At 40.3% G+C, this 25,184-nt stretch overlaps 1 long non-coding RNA gene across 1 annotated transcript in view; it reads left to right on the forward strand.

Annotated features, from left to right (window-relative positions):
• Nucleotides 1–419: 419 nt before the first annotated feature.
• The window catches only part of LOC135361482 (uncharacterized), a 46,736-nt gene continuing 21,971 nt past the window's right edge, over nt 420–25,184 (forward strand). Inside the window, exon 1 of the long non-coding RNA XR_010404761.1 lies at nt 420–789. This is a non-coding gene — a long non-coding RNA (uncharacterized LOC135361482). The remainder of the gene's footprint in view (nt 790–25,184) is intronic.

A 25,184-nucleotide genomic window follows, 5' to 3' on the forward strand; every position in this document is an offset into this window, starting at 1 on the left:
AGAAAAGATGAAGTTCAGGATCTGCAGAGGTCTCGGCATGGGGGGACGGGGGGGAAGATTAGGAATCAAAATTCAGGAGAGATCTTGGGCCTGGGCCTGATCTGCCTGTCATTGTCTGGAATAGCAGGAAACAGGCTGGGGCAGTGCGTAGACTGTACCTACAGACATGTGAGCTGAGGATCCAGGGAGGGAGGCAGTTCCTTGGTAAAAAGTTTTGGAAGCACTAGATTCACGGGGGCTCTGGGTAGGAGTTTATTTCCACCTAGCTCATCATCTTAAGGGAATATTTCTTTATAGATTGCATAAGCCATTCCTAGATAAGGTCTGACTCTAGCCTGAAGTGGAATCATGCTACTATTAGTGACATGCTTAACTACAACATATATGTGTATGTGTGTGTGTATATATATATATATGTGTGTCTTTATCAAGAGCCTTTTGGGATGTAAGTGATAGAGAAAAGAGGCTTCCATGAATAACTAGCAAAAATAAAAATTATTGTTTCCTCTCCCTCTTCCTCCTCCAACCTCTCTTCCTGTCCTGTTGTCTCTTTCCTGCCTTGGACCATGAACTCACTTCCCACTTTTCTAACTCTGGGGAGAAGTGTCTGGTATTTTCCAGGGATGTTGACTCAGTTTCATGTCATTTTTGCTGTTATCCAGACTTTCTGGTTGATCTTAGCCCCTAAATAACCAGACTTTCTGGCTTGAGCTCCTGAACTCCCTACATCCCTTTCATTCTTCCACTAACATCTGAAGACCTGCTGCAAGCTTGCCACTGCGGCACAAGGTGAGTGGGGCAGACACAGTCCCTGACTTGAGACCCAGACCCTCTGACTCTTTGCCCCCCAGGCTCCTGGAGTCATGGGATGTGCCCCAGGAGCCTGACCCCGCTGAACTCTGGCCTTCTTGCCTGCTTTGATTCAGGCCTATTTGTGCTCTGGATCATCTGCCCTAGGGCACCTGGTACTTCCTTCCCTCCCCACCAGGTCTTTCCTCTCTCTTCTACCTCTCCTCCTCTCCCTGTGCCTCCTGCTTGCTCTCACTGAACTCACCCTCTCCGCAGGCTCACTGTATGCTGGAGCTCCAGCCCATCCTGCCCTCCTTGGCCCAGCTGGGCCTCTGCCGATCCCACTCATCTTGCTGCATGAGGACTTGTGGCTGGGTTTTGTTCCTGGCAGGGAAGGGGGCTGTCTGCTCAAGGGGAAGTCTGTCATGCTTTCTGTTCCACTCTGAAAAGTAGCACAGTGGGGCACTTGGGTGGCTCAGTCGGTTGAGTGTGGGACTCTTGATTTCGGGTCAGGTCATGATCTCAGGGTCATGAGATCGAGCCCTGCATTGGGCTCTGTGCTCAGTGGGGAGTCTGCTTGAGATTCTCTCCCCTTTCCCCTCCCCCACCCACTCTCTCTCAAATAAATACATCTTAAAAAAAATTAAAAAATAGCACAGTGATCAACTGACTGGCTTTATCAAAGGACATCAGTTTCCAGAGGGCCCATGAATTCAGATACAAATGCAATTCCAATCTATGAGAAGAAAATGTCTGAACTGAGGCATCATGTATGTCTCAATTACAAAATATTTGTAAAATACCTTTATATTTAAACATAGGTCAAACTTAATAAATGAGATAGTACAAAATACTAGAATGTAGTAGAAATAGAAAACAATCTGGACAAGCAGTCTGGAGAGCGAGCTTCGTAGGTTCCTACGAGGTGTGATCTGAGGCAAGTCACTTCACCTCTCTGGACTGTTCTCCAGCTACCTCTGCCTACAATGAAAAGATCCATTCAGACCCTGTATAATATTCCTCCACTTTAAAATAGCAGTTGCCTACAAAAATTGCAAAAATGAACTACCTCAGCCCCTTTGCAACTTTCACGTATTTAAAAGTTTTTATTATAATGATGATTGAAAACCTTCATATAAAAATCTTTAAAAAAATGAAAAAATGTTCAGCATCATTAGCCAACAGGGAAATTCAAATCAAAACCACATTGAGATACCACCTTACACCAGTTAGAATGGCAAAAATTGACAGGGAAAGAAACAACAAATGTTGGAGAGGTTGTGGAGAAAGGGGAACCCTCTTACACTGTTGGTGGGAATGCAAGTTGGTACAGCCACTTTGGAAAACAGTGTGGCGGTTCCTCAAAAAATTAAAAATAGAGCTACCCTATGACCCAGCAATTGCACTCCTGGGTATTTACCCCAAAGACACAGATGTAGTGAAAAGAAGGGCCATATGCATCCCAGTGTTCATAGCAGCAATGTCTGCAATAGCCAAACTGTGGAAAGAGCCGAGATGCCCTTTAACAGACGAATGGATAAAGAAGATGTAGTCCATATATACAATGGAATATTACTCAGCCATCAGAAAGGATGAATACCCAACTTTCACATCAACATGGATGGGACTGGAGGAGATTATGCTAAGTGAAATAAGTCAAGCAGAGAAAGTCAATTATCATATGGTTTCACTTATTTGTGGAACATAAGGAATAGCATGGAGGACATTAGGAGAAGGAAGGGAAAAATGAAGGGGGGTAATCGGAGGGACTCCAAGAAACAAACAGGGTTTTAGAGGGGAGGGGGATGGGGGGATGGGTTAGTCCGATGATGGGTATTAAGGAGGGCACGTACTGCATGGAGCACGTGTTATATGAAGACAGTGAATCATGGATCACCACATCAAAAATTAGTGATGTAGGGCGCCTGGGTGGCTCAGTTGGTTAAGCGACTGCCTTCAGCTCAGGTCATGATCCCAGGGTCCTGGGATCGAGTCCCGCATCAGGCTCCCTGCTCTGCGGGGAGCCAGCTTCTCCCTCTCCCATTCCCCCTGCTTGTGTTCCCTCTCTCGCTGTGTCTCTCTCTGTCAAATAAATAAATAAAATCTTTAAAAAAAAAAATTAGTGATGTATTGTATCGTGACTAACATAACATAATAAAATAAAAATAAAATAAAATGCTCTGGCAAAAGAAAAATTAAAAAAAAAAAAACTTCAGGGACAATAAAAAAAATATATAAATCACCCATATGTATGATGACTAGGAAAAAAAAAAAACCTGATAGAAAGGTGGATGTTGTGATTGACAAAGCATTTTTATAAAAAGCAGATTTGAGAAGCTACAAGTCCCTGTGATTCCAGGTCTTTTGCTTTGTATTGCATCTATGAGAGCATTTTGGGAACCTTATTATTTTCCATTTTCTAATGATGTGGCAAAGAGTCAAAGAGATGTTCCTCACTTTCTACCCTGCAGATAGGCTTTCTAAACATCCATCATTCTTAAACAGCACAGCTGAGGTGTGTTTTCTAAGACGCCCAGGTCCTACAGTGGGTCCCAGGTGGGGGGAGTTGGAAAGGTCCTACCATAGCCCCTCCGATGGAGGTCTTAATCTGTGAATAAAATAATAACCCTCATGGGAGCTTTCAATAGGGCAAAATGGCCGATTTATAAAAAGCCTGAGTGCCTTAACATAGAACAAATGTTTATTAATTTTTAACAAATGGATGAAATCTGGAATGTTTAGTGAATCATGGACTCCTGTATAGAAGAGGACCTTGAGAACTCAGTCTGTGCTTGCTCTGAGATATGCTTGGCTTCTGACATGATTGTTTGTTTAGTAACCTTTCTAAGGTGCCTTGGAATGTGGGCCAGATAAAGTGGGTAAAAAGCAGACTTGCATTCCATATGAATAACTTGAGTCCTTTGTTTCTGAAATTCAGCTGTTCACTCTTTGACCTATTTTGTTTCCTATGTCATAATTTTTAATAATTTTTGAAGAGGGAAGAGAGTTGTATTGTTATGATATGAGCAGTGATACCAGTAATTAATTGTCCCTGTTTCTTGTAGGGAGGGCCCCTTTGCCATCTCCCCTCCCCCACTCTAATCTCTTATCTGTCCAGGGAAATGTTTGCCAAATGACTGATTAGACTTTCACAGTAAATTGCATTTTTTGGAGATGATCCTGATAGCATTTTCACAGCTTCCATAGAAGGTTCTGAGATTCTATATCTTATCTTCAAGCTCTTTGGTGTCTTTAGTCTAAACTGCATGCTATCACTCGGGCTTTTTGGTGTGTTTTAAATGAGTAAATCCTTTGAAGTTTGGGAGACGTTTTTCCTGGTCTTTCTAAACTCAGTCAATACCGCAGTACTATCTTTCCAGACCATTAGTGATGCAATTCCAGAACCAATTGGATGATTGATTATTTATAATTAGGAAAACTAAAAGATAAACCAGGTGGAAAAAAAAAAAAAGAACTAAAAGGGAACCTGGACTATGTTCTAGTCTGAATCCTGACTTTTTTGGCTGGACTGGTGTTGGGGTGAGCAAAGGGTAGATTGTATAGTGTCCGGTTTTCCCCTGAGCAACCATGCCTCTGATTTGCCTTCTGATTCCCAAGCCTTGATGTACTCTTGGTCTTTTTCATGAGAAGTCTGCAGCTGTTGTAAACAGCTCAAGCTCACTGGTTTTGAGATCATGGCTGTGATTTTGTGGCTTGGACTGCCAGAGAGAATGAGACAGCTTGAATGAGCAGGGATGGCAGAGGTCTTCTGTTAACACCCAGCCCAGCCCTTCCCCATCATCTCTGTCAGGTCCTGGAGTGTCTGGGGTACACAAGGCAGCGCAGGGGAACGTTGAATGGTGCTAGTAACTGGTTGAAGGGTTTTCCCCTAATGTTGACCCTTCTATCTATTTACCTACACCTGAAATCCACTGGTTTTCCTTTTGTCTTTAAAGCAACAAAGAGCAAACTTCCCTTTCTCTGAAAATCCCACATCGTCCTCAGTATTCTGTTATTTTATTTTTCGGTGCTTCCTGTAATCTCTCAAAGATGACTGTCAGTGGCTCTGAAATGCCTTTAGGCCCCGGAATCCAATTCATACAGGTTTGGATTGTTGAGGCCACTAGCTCTTTGCCTATCTGGAACTGGAGTTCCATCTTTGCATCGTTCTGCCCTCTTTAGGTTGAACACAGCTCCCTCGTTGAATAGAAAAGTCAAATGGGCACTTCTTTCTCTCTTCCCTCTATGACCACTACATCAACTTTCCCAAGCAAAGTCCTTTGCTTTTCTCCTTGTTTCAGACATACCTTAAAAAAGCAATTGCTGACTCAAGTATTTTTTATAAGTCTCAGCTAATGCTGCTCTTTTGTTCTTTAGCTTTCCTGACACTATTCTAACAAGTTCTTACTAAATGGCATAAAATGTTACTTAGGAGGAGCTTAACTACTCTTGTTTTTCTGTTAATTTAACATCCTAATTTTTTCACTTGATGTTGTATCATGAGAATCTCTCGAAGTCCTCAAATTCATTTATACATACTGTGTTCTTTTATTCATTCTGCATTTATTGAGCAGATACTATGTGTCAGAATCCATCTTAAGTGTTGAAGACGTGTTGGAGAAGACAAGAGAAACAGAGCATAGTATTAGAAGTCACTAAATAATTACACAGGTATTTGATTAATCATAATAGTGAGTGACACAAAGGAAGCACAGGTGGACCATGATAGGGCATACATGGGGGACCTTGGCCTAGTCTGTCACGTAAGAGAAACTTCCTTGAGCAGCATGGAGCATAATTTGCTCCATGATTCCCCCCTGTCTGGGGACTTTATGCTATTTCCAATTTTGGTTATTTTTAATAAACCTGCAATTAACACCTCTGTGCATAAGTGATATTATTTCCTTAGGGTAGACTTATAGACATGTAATTACTGGGTCAAGAATGTGAATATTTTATGGCTCTTGATACATATTATTAAAAAGCTTTCTAGAAGCAGCAATGCAGAGTTTTGTAGCTGGTAAAGGGTCTTGGCCCACCACATATCCAACTACTTTCATGGAAATAATGGGTTAATTTTAAGAAATCAGTAAAATTATAGTAAAAGCAGTTGGTATGTTTCTTTTTTTTTCCACTTTAGATTTATTTATTCATTTTAGAGAGATCGAGCGAGCACGAGTGGGAGGGGCAGAGGGAGAGGGAGAGAGAATCTCTAGCAGACTCCACAATGAGTGTAGAACCCAGTGCAGGGCTCAATCTCATGACCCTGAGATCAGGACCTGAGCTGAAACCAAGATTTGGACACTTAACTGTGCCCACCAGGTGCCCTGGTTGGTATGTTTCTTGTGCATGTTCTAAATTGATGCTATTCAAAGTATAGTCCTCTGACTGGCGTAGGTCCTAGAGATGATGATTAGTAGTCTGTGATAAGTATAGAAATTGAGAATGAAACATTTAAAGACCTTTTTGGCAATATGATAAAATGATTTTGTGTTAAAAAATTTGGGTGTGTATATTGTATGCTACTTTTTCACTCTATATTTTTCTAGTACTTCATTATTATTTTTTTTACAATGGTAGTATTTGTTCATGACAAATGGGGAGGAAACAAGTCCTTCCCCACACAGTTTGTGTGAAAGCTAGTGGAACCCCCTTGATCAAATTTCCTTTTGATAGACCCAGAGTCCCCCAGTGCTATATAATGATTTCCCACCCCCCCCTTTCCATGGGAAACCAACGGGATTAGCAAATTTTGACAACAAACACGTGTATGTAAGTTAAGCCACACAAGATCTATGAATACCTTTCCCAGTAAGATAAAGCACACCTGTTTCAACAATTGGGACAGGAATTGTTTGAAGAATTTCTGTGAGAAATTTCTTGGTCCAGGAATTAGAATTGCTTACTGTTTTATTTTTACTCTCAGAATATAGCAAGGTACCTGACCATTGAACTTGTTTTGAGATGGTGGAATTACGATTAGATGCTGCCACTATGTGTTATTTCTTCCGGAGGAAGTAATGAACAGTGTCAAAAAACTTCCCATCTCTGAAACCTTTTGCCAATTGTGTCCATAGAGTTTAGCTTAAAAGCTACTTTGTGTTCTTATCCCCAATAACAGAGACCAGACTGTTAATATATTTGGTGTGATGAAGAAATCTCACCTGTCAAGGGCTGAAACTAGTGTGGATAATATCTGCATGCCATTTGGCACGGTACTGGATGGAAAATAAGAGGAATCACAAAATGATTCTTTGCTGATTTGTCTTAAGAAACAAAAACCAGGCTTAGCTCAGAGAAAGGGCTCACCCATAATATTGGTGAGATTCCCCAACATGTGAGAAATGTGTTTTCCTAAAAACTCTGCCTACCACCAATCTCCTGGTCAATGTAAGAATCAAGCTTTGTGTGTGTGTGTGTGTGTGCTCATTTTGCATTAAAGGAAAACAAGGTGGTAAAGAGTTGAAGTGTTGACTCTGAAGTCAGACTGCCTGGGTTTAAATCCTAGACTCTACATTTTAGTAGCTGGTGACCTAGTTTGAGTTGCTTCCCTCTCAGTGCCCCAGCTTTTCATCTACATATTGGAGATAATAACAGTAAAGAGAAACTCCATGTAAGATATCCAACCCACACAGCTCCTGAACACAGCAGGTGCTCAATAAATGTTAGCTGTTATGATAAAATTCATGGGAAGAAATTCTGTTAAAAAGGAAGGAAGGAGAGAGGGAAGGAAGGAAGGAAGGAAGAAAGGAAGGAAGGAAAAGAAGGAAGGAAGAGAGGAAGGGAGGAAAGAAATATTTTAAAGCAATGGAACCCTTGCACAGACTTTTTCCTGTGGAATGTTGGAGAAGAGCAGAGGATGTGGGTCCAAGTGACTTGGGCTCGGGGCCTGCCTGTGCCATTCATTAGATGTGTGATCCAAACAGTCATGTGATATCACTGAACCTCAGGGTCCTCTTCTCTTTTGTAGGCAGAATGATGTTAATAATACATGCCTTATGGGGTGGTTTTGAGTGCAAATGAGCTAACCTACGGGTAGGAGCCTTTTACGGGGTAAGAATGATAGGGGTGTGGACTATCACTCAGCAGCTCTTCCTTTGGTATGGCTTTCCTTGGTTATGTGCCTGCTTGAACTGGCTCTTGGAGGAGGTGGAAGCTTCCAGAGTCTGGGGCTTCAGGACTGGGGCTTTCCCCTTCTTCTGGGCTTCTGTGCAACAATTGTTCATTGAGACCAAATGGGTAGACCCCACCTACCTGGTTCCTGGTATTTGAGAGGTGAGGGTTACTGCTAGATATCAGTGTGTGTGTTTTTTGAATTGCTTCATCAGAACAATGTGCCCATAGATGAGGAAAAGCTTGGTCTTGGTGCCATTCTGCATTTGGTCTGTCAGTGTAACCTTCTTTGGAAATGGAATTGTGAGGACCAATAAGTCAAGTCTCTTTAAAAAATTTAAAAGATGACTCATAGATGAAGAAACAAACTAAGAACCCAGAGGCCAAGAGTTCCAGGCCCATCTGTGCCACGACTTGTTAGTGACATTGGGCAAGTAGCTTAGTCACTTGGTGGCTTCATTTCTTTGTCCATAAAATGTGGTCTGATAGTACTAACCTACCTTGCTAGAGTGTTATAGAAATAAAATTAGGGGCGCCTGGGTGGCTCAGTCGTTAAGCGTCTGCCTTCGGCTCAGGTCATGATCCCAGGGTCCTGGGATCGAGCCCCGCATCGGGCTCCCTGCTCGGCAGGAAGCCTGCTTCTCCCTCTCCCCCGCTTGCGTTCTCTCTCTCTCTGACGAAAAATAAAAATAAAATCTTAAAAAAAAAAAATTAGGGGCGCCTGGGTGGCTTAGTCGTTAAGTGTCTGCCTTCGGCTCAGGTCATGATCCCAGGGTCCCGGGATCGAGCCCCGCATCAGGCTCCCTGCCGAGCAGGAAGCCTGCTTCTCCCTCTCCCACTCCCCCTGCTTGTGTTCCCTCTCTCACTGTGTCTCTCTCTGTCAAATAAATGAAAATAAAATCTTAAAAAAAAAAAAGTAAATTAATATTTGCCATGTATATATATTTCAGCTATGCACTGCTTCCAGGATTCCCTGGTTTGGGGCAAATTAGAAACATGAAAAGGGCAACTTTTCTTACTGCATTTCAGCTAGATTCTCCAGAAGTTCTTTTCTCTATGAATTTTCTCAATTCCATGCTGTTAGCTGTTTACTAAATAACACTACTCTCTTGACTGAAAGTATTTGTTTCTTCTGCCTCTAAAGGCCATGCTGTGTCCACATTAAAAATAAATGCCCAGAACGAATCCACAGGAAAGGTCCTGGGAGGCTCTAGGGAAACACTGAAACAAGACATGGTGTTGACAGTGCCAGTGACTCTTAATAATGGCCTTAAAACAGGGATCAGTGAGGAGTCTCAGTGAGCCCCAATGCTTGTAGATGGGCTACAGGGCTTCCAACACCTAACACTCCATTGGGCATACAGCAGGCCTTCGTGGAAGAGACATGAATTTGTTGCCCACAATAGCCTTTTGTATTTCATTATTAGAACACAGTCATCTTTTTCTTCCTGAGGTTTTATTTAGTAGCAAACAATTACACTCACATTTATCTCTGCTCCGACTAAAACCTCAACTTTACTGGCTATGAAGGAATAAAGTCTCTGTGAACCCAGCACAATGAGAACAGGAGAAGAAACAATAGCTGACAAGAAGATAAATTTTGGGAAGACAGAAAACAGATGAAGTGGTATCTAACTTTGAACAGAGAAGCAGAACGTGTGCTGAAAGCCAAGTAATTTGTGCTGGAGAACCTCAGGAGGACTGGAGAATTTAAGAGTCTGGTTTTTCTGTCGGCAGGGATGAAGGTAGAGCTGAAAATGGGAGAACTGGGTTAGCAAAAACTACCCCGTTCCTTAGCCTTGCAGTTGGCCTTCCCAATCACAGCCAAAGGCAGGGATCCTACCTCAAGAGGTGCAATCCAAGGGGCTCAGGACTTGGGGACTTCAGTTAGAACATAGAGTGGTAGTGAGGTAGGGGGTCTGTAAACAGGAAGGAAGAGCTACATACTGAATGATAAGATGTCCTATCTACCTTGGCCCCAGAATGCTGGCAGCCAGGCTTACATAACATAAGCAGGAGGCTGGAGGATTCCTCACTAGGGAAACAGACAAGCTCAAGAGAAATGGCCTGCAGAAGCAAATTTAGGAATCCTCCAACAAAAAAAGCTGGATCTCTGCTAGATCACCCAATGATGAAATCTACCTGTGATATCAAACTCATTCCCTGCCACATAGGCAAAACTTACAATCAACCAAGAGCCACCAGAAATTAAAAGAATTACTCAGTATCAAAAAAGAAAACAAAATAAACAACAACAAAAAAAACCTGAAGCAAAGGAGACAATATGAAAAATAGGAAGAAAAATTTAGTTAACATTTTTAGAAAATTAACACAGATTTTGAGTCAGAAGATGAAAAAGAAAAAAAAATACTATTTTTTTTTAAGAATTGGTTTTTTTGTTTGTTTTTTTAAAAGATTTTATTTATTTATTTGAGAGAGAGAATGAGATAGAGAGCATAAGAGGGGGGAGGGTCAGAGAGAGAGGCAGACTCCCTGCTGAGCAGGGAGCCTGATGCAGGACTCAATCCCGGGACTCCAGGATCATGACCTGAGCCGAAGGCAGTCGCTTAACCAACTGAGCCACCCAGGCGCCCTATTTTTGTTTTTTGATCCACCAGAATGGTTGTTTCTGGTTTTGTTTTTGTTGTTTTAACTATATTGAACTATAACTGATGAACTATGAATTGCACATATTAACATGTACAATTTGATTAGTTTTGACATTTGTATGCACACACAAAACTGTCATGATGATCAAGAAAATGTATGTTTCTATCATTCCCAAAAGTTTCCTCACACTCCTTTGTAATCCCATTCTCCTTCTATGTGCGTCTCCAGGCAACCATGATTTTGTTTAACTGAAACTATAAATTAACTTTCACTTTCTAGAATTCTAAGTAAATGGAGTCATACAAGTACTCTTTTTTTTTGGTCTGGCTTCTTTTACTCGGCATGATTTTAGAATCATTGATGCTGCTGCATGTATTTATAGTTTGTTCCCTTTGATTGGGTAGTATTACATCATATGGATATCCACAATTTGTTTACCCATTCACAATGTTGACGGATATCTGGACATTTCTAGTTTTGGGCAATTACAAAAAAGTTGAGGTAAACATATATGTCTTTGTGTAGACGTTTTCATTTCTCTTTGGTAAATATCTAAGAGTGGAATAGCTGGTTGTATGATAGGTGCATATTTAACTTTCCAAGAAACGGTCAAACTGTTTTCCAAAGTGACTGTATGATTTTACATTCCATCAGCAGTGTATGAGAGTTCTAGTTGTTCTACATCTTCACAGTGCTACGTGTGAACAGTCTTTTTAACTTCAGTCATTCTAATGGGTGTATAAAACCTTATTGTAGTTTTAGTTTTCACTTTGCTGATGAATAATGAACTTGAGCATCTTTCCATGTGTTTCCTGGGTATTTGCATAACATATTTGTGAAATGTTCAAATCTTTTATCCATTTTTAAAAGTAGGTTGTCTTATTACTGATTTTTATAAAAATTCTTTATATATTTTAGGGCGCCTGGGTGGCTCAGTTGGTTAAGCAACTGCCTTCAGCTCAGGTCATGATCCTGGAGTCCCGGGATCGAGTCCCGCATCGGGCTCCCTGCTCAGCAGGGAGTCTGCTTCTCCCTCTGACCCTCCCCCCTCTCGTGCTCTCTCTCATTCTCTCTCTCAAATAAATAAATAAAATCTTTAAAAAAAATCTTTATATATTTTGGATACAAGTCTTTTATATGGGTCATGAATATTTTCTTTCTTTATGAATAGGTGTTGCACTTTTCAAATAGTTTTTCTGCATCTATTGAAATGATCATATCGTTTTTCTCCTTCATTCTGCTGATATGGCGAATTATACTTGATTTTTTTTTAGTGTTAAGCCAACCTTGCATTTTGGGATAGAATCTACTTGGTCATGATGTAGTATTCTTTTAAAATATTTCCAAATTTAATTTACTAATATTTTGTTAAGAATTTTTTGTCCATACTCATGAAGACTCATGTCTATACTTTTTTTTTCTGTCTCATCAAATGAGTAGGGCAATATTCCCTCCTCCTCTGTATTCTGAAAATGTTTGTATAAGATTGGTATTATTTTCTCCATGAATGCTTTATTGAATTTACTACTAAAAGCATCTGTATCTGGAGTTTTATTTTTGAAAAGATTTTTATAACAAATTCCATTTTTATACAAAGAAAGGGCTATTCAGATGTTCTGTTTCTTTTGTATCAATTTGGTAAGTTGTATTTTTCAAGGATTTTCATTTAATCTAAATAGTTGAATTTATTAGCATAAATTTTAATATCATTCTTTTTATCCTTTAAATGTTTGTAAGACCTTGGTGATAATGCCCTTTTTATTCCTTATCTTGGCAATTTCTATTCTTTCTCTCTTTCTCTCAATCAATCTAGCCTGGGGTTTGTCAAGTTTGTTGATCTTTTTGAAAACCAGCTTTTGGCTTCGATAACTTTCTGTTTTATCTCTCTGTTTTCTAGTCCACTAATTTCTATCCTAATCTTTATCATTCTCTGACTTTTAAATGTTTCTTCCTTATGCAATATATGCATTTTAAAATTATTTTAGCTGAATTCATTTTCATTTAGCTGAACATATTTCCTGGTTGTCCTTGTGATTTTGTCTTTCACTCTTGAATTATTTAGAAAGGTGTTTAATTTCCAGGCATTTGGGGTATCCCTAGATACCATATTGTTACTGATTTCTTATTTAATTCCACTGTGACCAGAAAATACATGCTTTGTATTTCAGTCCTTTAACATTCATTGACCTATGTTATTGTCCAGCATATGGTCTGCCTTTGGGCGCTTGAAGAGAATATGTATTCTGCAGTTGTTAGATATTGTGTTCCTTAAATGTTAATTAGATGGTGATTAATAGTGTTGTTCACATCTTCTGTGTCTATGGAGAGACGTTGTCTTGCTTTACTCTGAATTGCTTATTAATGGATGTTAACATCTCTTGGTATAATTTTGGAACTGTTTCCTTAATTCTGTCAGTTTTTTTTCATGTATCTTGTTATTTAATGCACACGTTTGTAATTGTTATGTCTTCCTAATAATTTATTCCTTTTATTATTATAAAATACCTATTGCTTTTTTAAAAAGCTCTTGGAAAATGAAGATATGATAACCGAATTTTTAAAATGTGTATGTTAAAAGAAGATTCAGAAGATAAAATGATAGAGACCCCCCAGCAAGTAGAACAACAAAACCCAAGAAAACAGGTACCATCTCACACCAGTCAGAATGGCTAAAATTAACAAGTCAGGAAACAACAGATGTGGGCAAGGATGCGGAGAAAGGGGAGTCCTCCTACACTGTTGGTGGAAATGCAAGCTGGTGCAGCCACTCTGGAAAACAGTATGGAGGTTCCTCAAAGAAAAATAGAGCTACCCTATGACCCAGCAATTGCACTACTGGGTATTTACCCCAAAGATACAAATGTAGGGATCTGAAGGGGTACGTGCACCCCAATGTTTATAGCAGCAATGTCCACAATAGCCAAACTATGGAAAGAGCCTAGATGTCCATCAACAGATGAATGGATAAAGAAGATGTGGTGTGTGTATATATATATATATATACACATATATATACACACACACACACACACACACACACATATATATATATATACACACACAATGGAATATTATGCAGCCATCAAAAAATGAAATCTCGCCATTTGCAATGATGTGGATGGAACTAGAGGGTATAATGCTAAGCGAAATAAGTCAATTAGAAAACGACAAGTATCATATGATCTCACTGATATGAGGAATTTGAGAAACAAGACAGAGGATCATAGGGGAAGGGAGGGAAAAATGAAACAAGATGAAACCAGAGAGGGAGACAAACCATAAGAGACTCTTAATCTCAGGAAACAGACTGAGGGTTGCTGGAGTGGAGGGGGGTGGGAGGGATGGGGTGGCTGGGTGATAGACATTGGGGAGGTTAAGTACTATGGTGAGCGCTGTGAATTCTGTAAGACTGATGAATCACAGACCTGTACCCCTGAAACAAATAATACATTATATGTTAATAAAAAAATTTTTTTTTAAAAAACAAGAAAACAACAGTGATGGAAGATGGTAGATAAATAATAAGGACCCAACAGAAGCCCTCAAGGAGTTCCAGCATACAAATAATAAGAGTTAAAAACGAAACAAAACAGTATACGTAGAAATTACCCAAGAAATAATATAAGAATGTTTCCCATAAGTGAAGGACATAGTTTGCCAGATTCAAAGGGCCTTCCTAAGATCCATCATAGTGTAGGTTGAAGAGCTACACCAAGACACATATGTGAAATTTCAGAATATCTGGGTGTTTTAGAGACCCCTTTCGTTTCATTCAAGTGCTTTAGCAGGGATGGTTTTATCCATGAGAGAAATACCTCCTTTTCAGTTCCTGAGCCTTGTCCTCATTTCACCTGAAATTAGACTCATAGCTGAAGTAGTCCTGCCAAGAATTCAAAGCCGCCCTGTTCCCCTCACCCAGGTTTCTGGTTTGACTTGAGTCATGTAAATCTTTGAAATGTTCTTAGTCCTCAAGCACTGAGGCGCCAGGAATCTTTGTTTAACCACTTTAGCAAGTTAATCCCCAGGTTGTGCTGTAAGTCTGTTACCAGATTCAATTAAGAATAATGTACTGTATGCTTCTTGAGGAGCATATTTGCCCCTACATGTGATAAAACCTAATGGTTATCCCTAGACCACTTATTAGTTAATACCCTTAAGCATTTGGGGAAATAATTTTTAAATTAGGTATAATGAGTTAAATTATTTTGGAGGTCATCCAAATGAGGGTACCTAGGCCAGCAGTGAAGGCTGTGAAGATGGGAGGGCCTGGGGCTATGGCCCCTCCAGCCCTATTGCTGCAGCTTTTCCCCAGCCCTTAGATACTTGTTTACAGCCAGAGTTTTCTGGGGCCACACCATGAGGGACAATCAGGGCTCGGCCTTAACTCATACTTCCATGTGGCCGGCTCTCAGCCACTTCTCAGTTTTCCTTTGGTTCGAAGTCCTATCCCATCTCATTTTAAAAGTCTTTCAGGGCAGGGCCATCTTTACCCAGCCAGCGGCGAGTTTCTGCTGCTATTTCCAACTCTAACCTCCTGAGGCCACCCCCACTGCTGCCCCTTAGCTGCACCGGCTGACTCAGAACCTGACAGACTGTTTCTCCAGTGATCACAGCTCCTGACCAATGGTAAGTGAGCGCAGCTCTTCACACTTCCAGAAGTAATCTTGTTCTTCCTGTTTTATTACACACCCCCAGCTGAGGACATTTGAACAGGTTGGAACCAGTACTCATTTCATTTGAAGACACTATCTGGAGTGTCACCAAGCATCTTCCTTGCTGATTCTGGACCAGTGCCCCAGGCTAGGGCCCAGGATTTTGGCCCTATCTCAGAGAGTTTTCTGCCTTTCCAGAGCAGTACTCCTCCCAGCCCCCTTATCCCTTCCTCTTGCTCCCAACCACCCACATCTGACACAGGAGAATCTTTGTCTCCCACTTATTACTAAGGATTGATAGTCCTGGCCGTGGCTAATTTTGATGCTTTCATTACATTTTTTTAATCCCAATAAGCCTTAAGATCTTATGCAATACAATTTCTCTTGTCTCCAAGCTGTCAGAGTTCTCAAGGGAATGATGCAGATGAAGGCATCCCTTGGAACTCTTCTTACAAATCAGATTTAACATTTACTCGGCACCTACCTTGTTTGAGGCGCAATGCTAAACATGTCACTTACGTGATCTCATTTAATCTTCACCAAAACCCTATGAATTCATTTTACAGGTAAGAAAATCCTGACTTAGAAACGCTAAGAAATTTGCCCTAAATTTGCAGAGAAAAATAGCCAAGCAGACATTAGAGTCCAGGTTTCTTGGAACCCAGAACCCATGCTCTTAATCACTGTACCATTTGGTCTCACACAGGAAAGACCTAGAATACTCACCATTTCAATGCAGAGAGACAACAGTAGTCCACATTCAGGTCTGTGTGGACTGATTTACATTTTATTTCAATTCAGGTAAATGCTGGGGTGCTTATTTGTTATTGCTGTGATTATCAGAGTGAGGATAGAGAGGGGAGTTCAGAAATTTCTCTGCCCTTAGAAATCTGAGAGACTAGATATATACACAGTTAAATACTACATAATGAAATTTCATTAAGCTCAGATAACACAGAAGAAGATGGAGTAGTGACAAGTCAAGAGGAATCTACAATGGGCAATTTAGGCCTGGCAGGGAAGAGTTAGGCCTGAGAATGTTACATAGTACAGCTAAAATGCAGAAATCAGCGGTTTGGTGTAGCTGGAGAGGCTTTCATGGAGATGGGTGGACTTGAACTTACCCTGAACCAATGAGATTTTGGTTTATGGAAAGGAAGAGAGGAAATTCTAAGTAAGGGAAGTATGATCACAGGCAGGGAGAAGGGAATGAGTGTGGGCATTTGGGAAGGCATCAAGATGGGCCAGATTGGAAAGTAGCCCGTGTTGGGGAATGGTGGAAGATAAATTTGGAAAGGATCTTGAGTGTCATATTCAAAAGTTTGGAATTAAGTTTGAAGGTGGTGAGAGATCACAGAAGGCATTTGGATATAAGAAAGATAGCCCCCCCCCATTCATATGGAATGCTTTTTTCATAGCATGGGTTGTTTCACCATATCAAAGAGGTTAGAGTCAAGATGTTAGCCCTGAACTCCAGAAAATTAGGTTCTGTTATTCATTTAGCATTAGAGCCACATTCTTCTTGCCCAGATTTTTCCCTAAATCAAGGGAAAACCTTATGTGGAAAGTGCGAGCTTGCTCACTGGCTCAGAGTAAAGGAACTAGATGATTTTAGTAATACAATTCATCAGTTATGATAATGCCCCAGTCCAATATAGGGATGTACCTGCCAAAAGAATGACAATGCTTGTTTCAGCCAGCCAGAACAAGCTCTTTCTCTTAGGCAGTGTTAGAGACTCACTGACAAAGTCCTGTTCTTTGCTTCACCTTTTCCTAGATTCCAAGCAGACTATGTATTTTTTCATTATTTCCTCAGTCAGGAGACTTTGTAGTTTACTTAGTTATAAATTGATTTATGTTAACAACATTCATATCCTGAGGGTGCAGACAGGTCGACCCAGCTCTTTGCTTTGCTTTTCTGGATTCAGTCAGACAACCAGCTGTTCTCCTTGCTGTAGAGTCAAGGAACACTCTAATCTCAGGAGTTGCTTTTGCTGGAAGCTGATTTCATCCATTCTAAATTGATAATGCTTTCCACTTCAGAGAATATTCTTACTCCCAAGTTCTGGAAGGGGTGTGGCTACTCTAAATCTTGTAGCTTTCTTTGCTTCTTTACATAAAATATCTGCCATGATGGTGCTATTAGCATAATTTGTGGTTTTTCTGTCGCATGAATCTATGAGTAGCATGAGAAAATCTCTTTGTTTTTCCCTTGTGTTGCATTCAAAACCTAATATAGATAAGCTATTATAGACTACCTGTATCATTCTAGCTAGTAATATTTAAAATGTTCATTTACAAACTTCCCAGATCTTCATAGCAGGAGACGGGTGATATCTGAGATGCTTCTTCCCAGACTTTTCACCAAAATACCATGAAACGATACAAAATAAGTAAAAAAAGGAAGGATAATAGATAGTAAATTTAAGATGGAGAAAGGTCACATGCTGAGGTCCACAGGGAATGTCTACTAATGTAATTGTCAGTGGGATGCATTGAGAAGCATATTCTTAAGTTTACAAAATACGCACCCCATGCAGTAAACCCGAGTAGCCCAGCTGGTGCTGAAAGAGAAAAATCACACATATACCTTGCCCCTATTATTTGCCCTTGACTATTTCAGGACCTTGGAGCTGTACTGGCCAGGAAAGCAAATGGTCCAACTGGGAAGAAACTGTCTTCTGGGCTAGCCAGAGTCAAATCCAGAGTCGTGCCTCCTACCCAACCTATCAATTTCTTTTTTTCTATATCCATTTAGACATGTGCCTTCCAGACCACAGCCAAGAAGGAGGTAGATGGAGACAAGCAGAGAATGTTTTGTTTATGAATGGCTAGTTGTGTGATTTAAAGTACCATAATAGGGAAGAGGCAAGAAGAAGGCAGAGGACAATGCATGCTGGGAGAGCATATGATCTTTTATGTACTGCCCTCTAAAAAACCCAGCAGATTGCCTCTTGGTCTCTTTCTTCCTAGTCAGATATTATAACAGATAGAGCAGGAGAAGCCCTACCAGAGAACTGCAATCACTAAATATCTGATAGACCCTGAAAACTGAGGTAGGTACTATGTGAGTCAGTTTGCCCTTGAGATCTGCTTTGCTTGTGCCCAAGAGGAAAATGAGGGAATATTAAGACTCTACACCGGTACTATCTGTTGGCAAGTGCCAGATTTGAACATACTGTTCTCTTTTCTGTCTATGAATAGACAGAAAGATGCCCAAAGGGAACTTAAGAAAAGAATACTGTAGGATAAGAGACAGGAAGCTTTTCCATTAAAACTTGAAGCAAGATTATATACTTGGAAATAAATTTCTCCAGGAAAGAGAAGAACATTTTAACAGAAATATTTTTGGTATTCTCAAAAAGATGCAAGAAGGTAAAGGGACCATCAGGAGAAGAAAGATTTGCAAAGGCTGAAACAGTAGTGTAAGAGCAGAATTCAAGCCTGTACTGAAGAGAGTAAATTTAGAGAAGACTCTACAGAAATCACACTGGTAAAGTGGAAAGCAAAATAAGGAACAGAAGGACCAAGATGAAAATGTTGAAACAGAAGACAAAAAAAACACACAGATCTTATCTAAGAATTACATTTATTCCCAATGAAGAATGGAACAAAATACTGGAACGAGGGTCAGGCATATGTCAGAAGAAATCTTTTCTGAGCTGATAAAGATCTGAGGTAAAATTAAAATTAATAGACCCAAATAGAGACATATTTTTTTAAAAGGTTTGTGTTTCCAGGTTAAGGAATCTTTCAGGCATTTAGACAGAAATGAACAGGTTATTAATGAAACTAACATCCAACTGGGGTCAGACTTCTCAACCCTGAAGGCTAAAAGACTGTTCAGAAGACAAGGTTGTGTCTCAAGAACGTCATTGTCACCTAATGTGATGTTTCTGTGCAAAGAATATAGGAATTCATTTTCAGATTTACCAGGAGGTGGAAAATATAGCCTACATGGCCCCTTCTTAAAAAAAAAAAAAAAAGTGGGCGCCTGGGTGGCTCAGTCATTGAGCGTCTGCCTTAGGCTCAGGTCATGATCCCAGGGTCCTGGGATCGAGTCCCGCATCGGGCTCCCTGCTTGGCGGGAAGCCTGCTTCTCACTCTCCCACTCCCCCTGCTTGTGTTCCTGCTCTCGCTATCTCTCTGTTAAATAAATAAATAAAATCTTAAAAAAAAAAAAAAAAGTATTTCAAGTTGCAGTCCAGTTGATAAACAGGTAAATTGGTATGAGGACACACAAACAAAAGTACAAAATGACTTGCAACGAGCAATTAAAATTTTTTTTAAAGTTTTGAATATGATTATAAAACTGTATACAAAAGCTAATACCTATTGTTGAAAAAAGATTTACTTAGGTCTAAAAACCTTAAATTAGATGAGCAAAGACTGATAAAAGAGGAAGGAGGAATATATTCCAGGCTTTCCACAGTGAGCTGGTGTTTTTTTCTATATTAGGGAGAAAATATAAAATATTATTATTTAATGTGAGATGATGTTTTCTCTGAGTGGTTTTAGTCTGAAAACCAGCTTCTCCAGGAGAATGCTTTTCAAGCCAGCTTATCTCTAAAACTGAAATTATTATAGGATCAGATGGACCATGTATCTGGCTTCAGTTGGCAATGAAGGAAATCCTGATAAGCTGAAGCTTTAAGAAACTACATAAAGAGACAAGATGTATAAATGGTTTTCTTTCTTCTCATCTAATTTTTTTTCAGTTGAAGAAAAATGCTGGCATCAGTGAAAGTGAGCAATAGTCCGTGTAAGCTAAAACTAGGTTGACTTTGGTGAGATAAATTTTCTCACTTGGTATGTTGGCTAAAAAAAATATTCTTTATTGCTTATGAGAGTGTCCTCAGAAATTCATGAGATACAGTTGAAACGAATGTAAAAAATTTTAAGTAAATTTTTTTCTTTATGGTTTTGGCCTTTGTTAAAGCTTTGATTTGAAGTGAGAGGGAAGAGGAATCTTGTGAATTTTACATGCCATGTTCTTCATAGAATGGGTATGGGAATGAGAAACTGGAAGTTATGCCTATGATGAATGTAAGAAATAATTGTGACTTTTAAAAAATACTAAAGCGTAGTCTAAATCATTATCTTTCCCCATCTTTACTGTGATATTTATCTTTACTGAATATATCTATACTAACCATGGTTGTTAAAAGAAAGAAAAAAAGTGCTAGAAGAGATCTGGAGAAAATCCATAATATTATAGTGCAAATATTTGGTTATTTGGGGAAATCTTGCTGCTACCTAATTTTTAACAAAAAAACGGAAGACCCAGTTCTTGGCCAGGATGGAATTAACAACCTCCCCTGCCCTGTAATCCTCCAAAACTTCTAATTAATTTTGTCATTGATTGCTGGCAGCTCCCCTGTGGCTTCACATCTTTAAGATGTTTCAAGCATGTGGAGGATGGATGCAGTAAGGGTAGTAGAGAATCACTAGGACCATTTGTAGACTATGAGTTGTCCAAACCATTCATCATTGTGCTTGAAAGTGTTTGTTTAGCACATATTTGTGCATGTACAAACGTGGTGCAAGTCTTGCAGGGTAGGAATTTAAAAGATGTGTAATATCAATGTGTACCAAGGGCCCACTAAGAGGTGTGGTAACTTACAGTGCACACAGACTCCCCGACTTGTGTAGAAGACACAGAATAAATATGAATCTCAGTTTCTGCTCTCAGTGAAGTGGAAAATGTGTTAGGGAGACCACTGTAACACAAATCAAATGATCAGCAAATGTCAAGTATAAAGTTGAGTTGTGTTGCCTTCCCTGTGCTTATCCCTCTCTAAAAGAGGAATGATAAAACCCAATAGGGCCTGGTATAAACGAAGGGCTCAGTAGAAGTTAGCCCATCATGACTGTTATTTATGTTATTATTAATTTGTAAATGTAATAGGAGGTAAGAAAAAGAAGTGATCAGTATGTGCTGTAGCAGTGAAGAAAATTTCCTTAAATAATTGAGATTTGAGCTGGGCCTTTGAATGATGGGTAAAGTCTAGCCAGTTGGCGACCTGAGCAATGCAAAGGTCATCTGAAGTGGGAAGATAGTAGTTGTGGAGGCATGTGGGTTGTTTCCTCTACAGTTAAGATGGCAGCCTGACTGGTTGAATGGTTGTGTATTGGTCTTTGTGGGAAAGAAAACTGACTAGATAGGGTGGGGTAAGATTATGGAGGCTTTACAAATCAGACAAAGGAGTTTGGGTTGTGATATGCTCAGCAATGAATTGTCTAAACTTGAGTGCAAGAGTAATCTGATGAAGAGCCTTGTAGCGGGGTGGGGGCAGGATCATTGGAAGGAGTGGACTGCTGAAGTCAGGCCAGAGAGAAGGCTGTTACAACAGCTCAGGGCGGGGCTGGCAGAATGGGGAGTCGGGTACAGCCAAGGAACTATGGAAGAAGAAGTGACAAGCTGGGGGAAAACAGCAGAACAATGAAAGAGAAGACTGTGTTTTGAGATCTGGCCCAACACCAGGATACAGGGTTGACACCTACATGTGTGTTTACAGAACAATTGAGGCTGAATAATTGAAAAGGTGGCTGAAAATGAGACTTATAGGACCATAAGTATATGGCCAAGTGGAGAACAAAGACTAATAATAAAGTGGGAAAGAATATGAAGGGAAGGGTGTCTGTCCTCTTCGATGTTCTTTTAGCTTCTGTCTATTATGTATCTGTATTCCTACCGTGTAGAAAATTAAGACTAAGGAAGTAACCATTTGTTTAAAAACCCAGGACTGTAATGATCTATTTTGCATATATGTATCCTCCATTAGTGCATGTGGTGCTTGAGAGTAAGATTGCATTGTGTTTACATATATCAGTTGGGATGTCTGTTGTCCTACCCAGGACCTAGGTGCAAATTCTGGCACCACCAGTCTAGCTGTATGCCCCTGAATGAGTTACTGAACCTCTCTATGCTATAGCTTCCCCATGAGTAAAATGGAATGGTAATAGTATCTACCTCACAGTGATATTGTGAGGCTTACGAGAGATAATACATGCTAAGTGCTTCGGACAATGCCTGGTGAGTATGAGGTGTTATCTGGGAGGAGTGCTGGTGGTGGTGGTGGGTTGTGGGGTATTGGTGAAGATAGTAGTCCACTTCACCCAAGTGAATGCAAACATTATAACCCATTGTCAGAACCAGTATGTTGTAAGTGTGATTGTCAAAGACAATTCCTGTGAAACCATATACGATACTAAAAGTAAAGAGCAAATATTGGGGAGGGGGGTAGGTATCAGGGAATACCTACTAGGGCCAATATCTTAAGTTTCAGAGAGTGTTTCCTTGATTCATCATTCATGCAATGAGCATTTAATTAAAACAATGCTATGCAGATTCCATTCTTATACATACAGCACTTGACAGATACCCACCATTTGCAAAAGTACAAGGTATAAAGGATACAGATACTTCACAAGTTAATATCACTTGAACTCCAGGTTGGGCTCCCTTAGATCATGTTTTCCCTGATCATACAAGTTGGCTTTTATTGTAGCTCTTATACTGCAGACAAGCTATATCCTAGGTCCTAAAAAGTGGCCAGATTACAATACAATACAATTACAACGGTCAGAGGAGAACTCCCAGTCACTTAACTGAAAACTGGAAAGCATTAGTGTTTTCTGGCATGCGGGCTCTCCAAATGCTTTCTGGAGTGGACCATTCAGCCAATAAATCAGTAACAGAGATTAGGGCATATGTAGAACTGGCTCTTTTGTTTTTCCAGGAACTGGCCCTAATTTGTATTATGTTTTATTTTGTTTGTTTCAGGCCATGCTTTATAATTGCATTTTCCCTTGGGTGTACCTGAAGGCAGGCAGTATGGTGATGGGAACCTCAGCTCATGCCATTTTTTAAAGGAATTGGAAGTTTCAGGGATTGGAGAATGGGGATCGTTTCAGTATAGAAAAGATTGGAGAATGGGGATCGTTTCAGTATAGAAAAGAAAAACATGTCTAGCAAAAGATGACAATCTGAACTTGATTAGTGCTTTTCATGACATAAAAGAGATGCTGTCTCCAATAGAATTATCTGGCTTTACCTACTTTGGGCTCAAATCCAGATGTTACTTAGAGCTATTTGCTGACCGCCTGAAATGTTGACTGGGGCTTTTGTCATGGCACATGGGCCGGATGCAGCCTCTTTTTCTGGAACCAGCCCCGGCACATGGAGTCCTGGAGACTGCAGAAGCCCACACCCACATTTGGCTGCAGTCCATGTACTCCCTCCTGGGCCAGTGAAGAGGATCCTCATTTCATGTTTCTAGAACAAAGCTTGAAGTGCAGCAGAGCAGGCTGAAAGGTCTCTGTAGGTGTTCCCAGGCCCTGTCTTTACCAGGGAGTTGGAACTATGTATTTTACTCCCTCTGTCTCTGCTCATTGAGAATTGCTAGGAATAGTAAACTTCAAGAATGCCACAAAAATTCTTACAAAGTGGGAGAACCTGTCTGAAGAACAGAAATAGCCATAGTACAACTATATCTGGTGACTAGGGAGATACAGTTGAGGGAGGAACTTTGAAGAGACATTCTGTGTCTATCTGGTTGATTTTTAATGAATCTAGTGATGTTGCCTCCTGTTCCAGTTAAAAACGTTTTTTTGAAAGCTAAATATATTTAGGTTAGTTACACACTGGAATACTACTATTATTACCAATAACTGGTTTTATAAGTATTTTTCTTTAAACCATCATCTTCAAGGATTTTTGATTACAAGATTCATTCATTCTTTCAATAAATACTTATTACATGTTTTTAATTCGTTAGACACTGTTCTGAAGGACAGGGGATATAGTTGTGAATAAGAGAGTGGGGCTCCCTGCTCACGTGGTACTTAACATTCTGACTGAGGGGGACAAATAATACACAAACAAAGGGCAAAACCAGAAATCAACTACTTGTAAGGAGGGTGTGCTATTTCCATTATGCCGTGTTGTCTTAACATTTGGGTACCTAGCACTGTACCTCAAACGTAGAAGACATTCAATAAATCTTTGTTAAATATATGGAAAGAGTAAACATTTCCATTAAAAATTATACCTTTGTTTTTAACACCAAATCCCAAAATGATGGCCTAGGGTAAGAGGTAAATAAAAACAACAGCATTAGCCCTGCTTTGACGAGGGTCTGAACACTTTTAGGAACAATCCAGGAGAACTCAGGACTTGTGTTTGAATTAGAACCTCTGTCAGGTTTCAGTCATGGGAAACAATCCACTTAGCTTTCTTAAGCAGAAAGAAATGTAATACAGGGAATTGAACACATTCAAAATTCTTGGAGAGTCAAACCTGACCTCCTACGGATTGTGAATAAAGTATGAGGAGTCCTGGTGCTGAGTTATCCGATAAATGTGTGGAGAATGGCATCAGCAAGTTGGTGAACTATGTGGTTCCTGACTTTAGCCCCCTCACGGGAAGAACAACTAGCAACTCTCCACAGACAAGACGCCTTGGTGAAGATCTCAACATTGCTGGAGAGACTGGAAGAGGGGTTGCTAGGCTGGGACTCCAGATGACTCCCAGAATAAATTACTAATCCGACCGGCCCAGAGAAGCCCCTCTGCCTCCCTCTGCGGCAGTCAGGAGCAGGGTGTGAATCAGGAGGTCACTGATTGAACTGTTGACGTCAAGAACACATCCCCTTAGTTGCAGGGAAGCAATCAGGAAAACGCCACTCAGCAGTTACACATCTGGAGACTGGATGCTGGAACACTGCTGCAGAGAAGCTCCTGCCTCCACACAGCTATGTCCAAAAGCAACAGTAGAGGCAGCAGGGAAAAGAGTCCCTCCCTCACATCCATTTTCCAAATCCGCTACCCATGCATCTAATTGGGAGGCTTGATTTGCAAACCAAATTCTGGCTGCAAGGATCCTGGGGAAGTAGTTCTTAGCTTTCTGACCTCTGTACAATAGAAAGAGAGTAGAATGGATGGTGGGTACCAGTTTCTCATAACCATAGTCCTCTCCATTGTTACCCAAGTGCAATGTTCACGCGGCAAAGCAATTTG

The sequence above is a fragment of the Mirounga angustirostris genome, unplaced genomic scaffold (assembly GCF_029215605.1).
Source record: "Mirounga angustirostris isolate CCGP_5_RB_7025 unplaced genomic scaffold, mMirAng1.0.hap1 SCAF_9, whole genome shotgun sequence".
Taxonomy (NCBI): Eukaryota; Metazoa; Chordata; class Mammalia; order Carnivora; family Phocidae; genus Mirounga; species Mirounga angustirostris.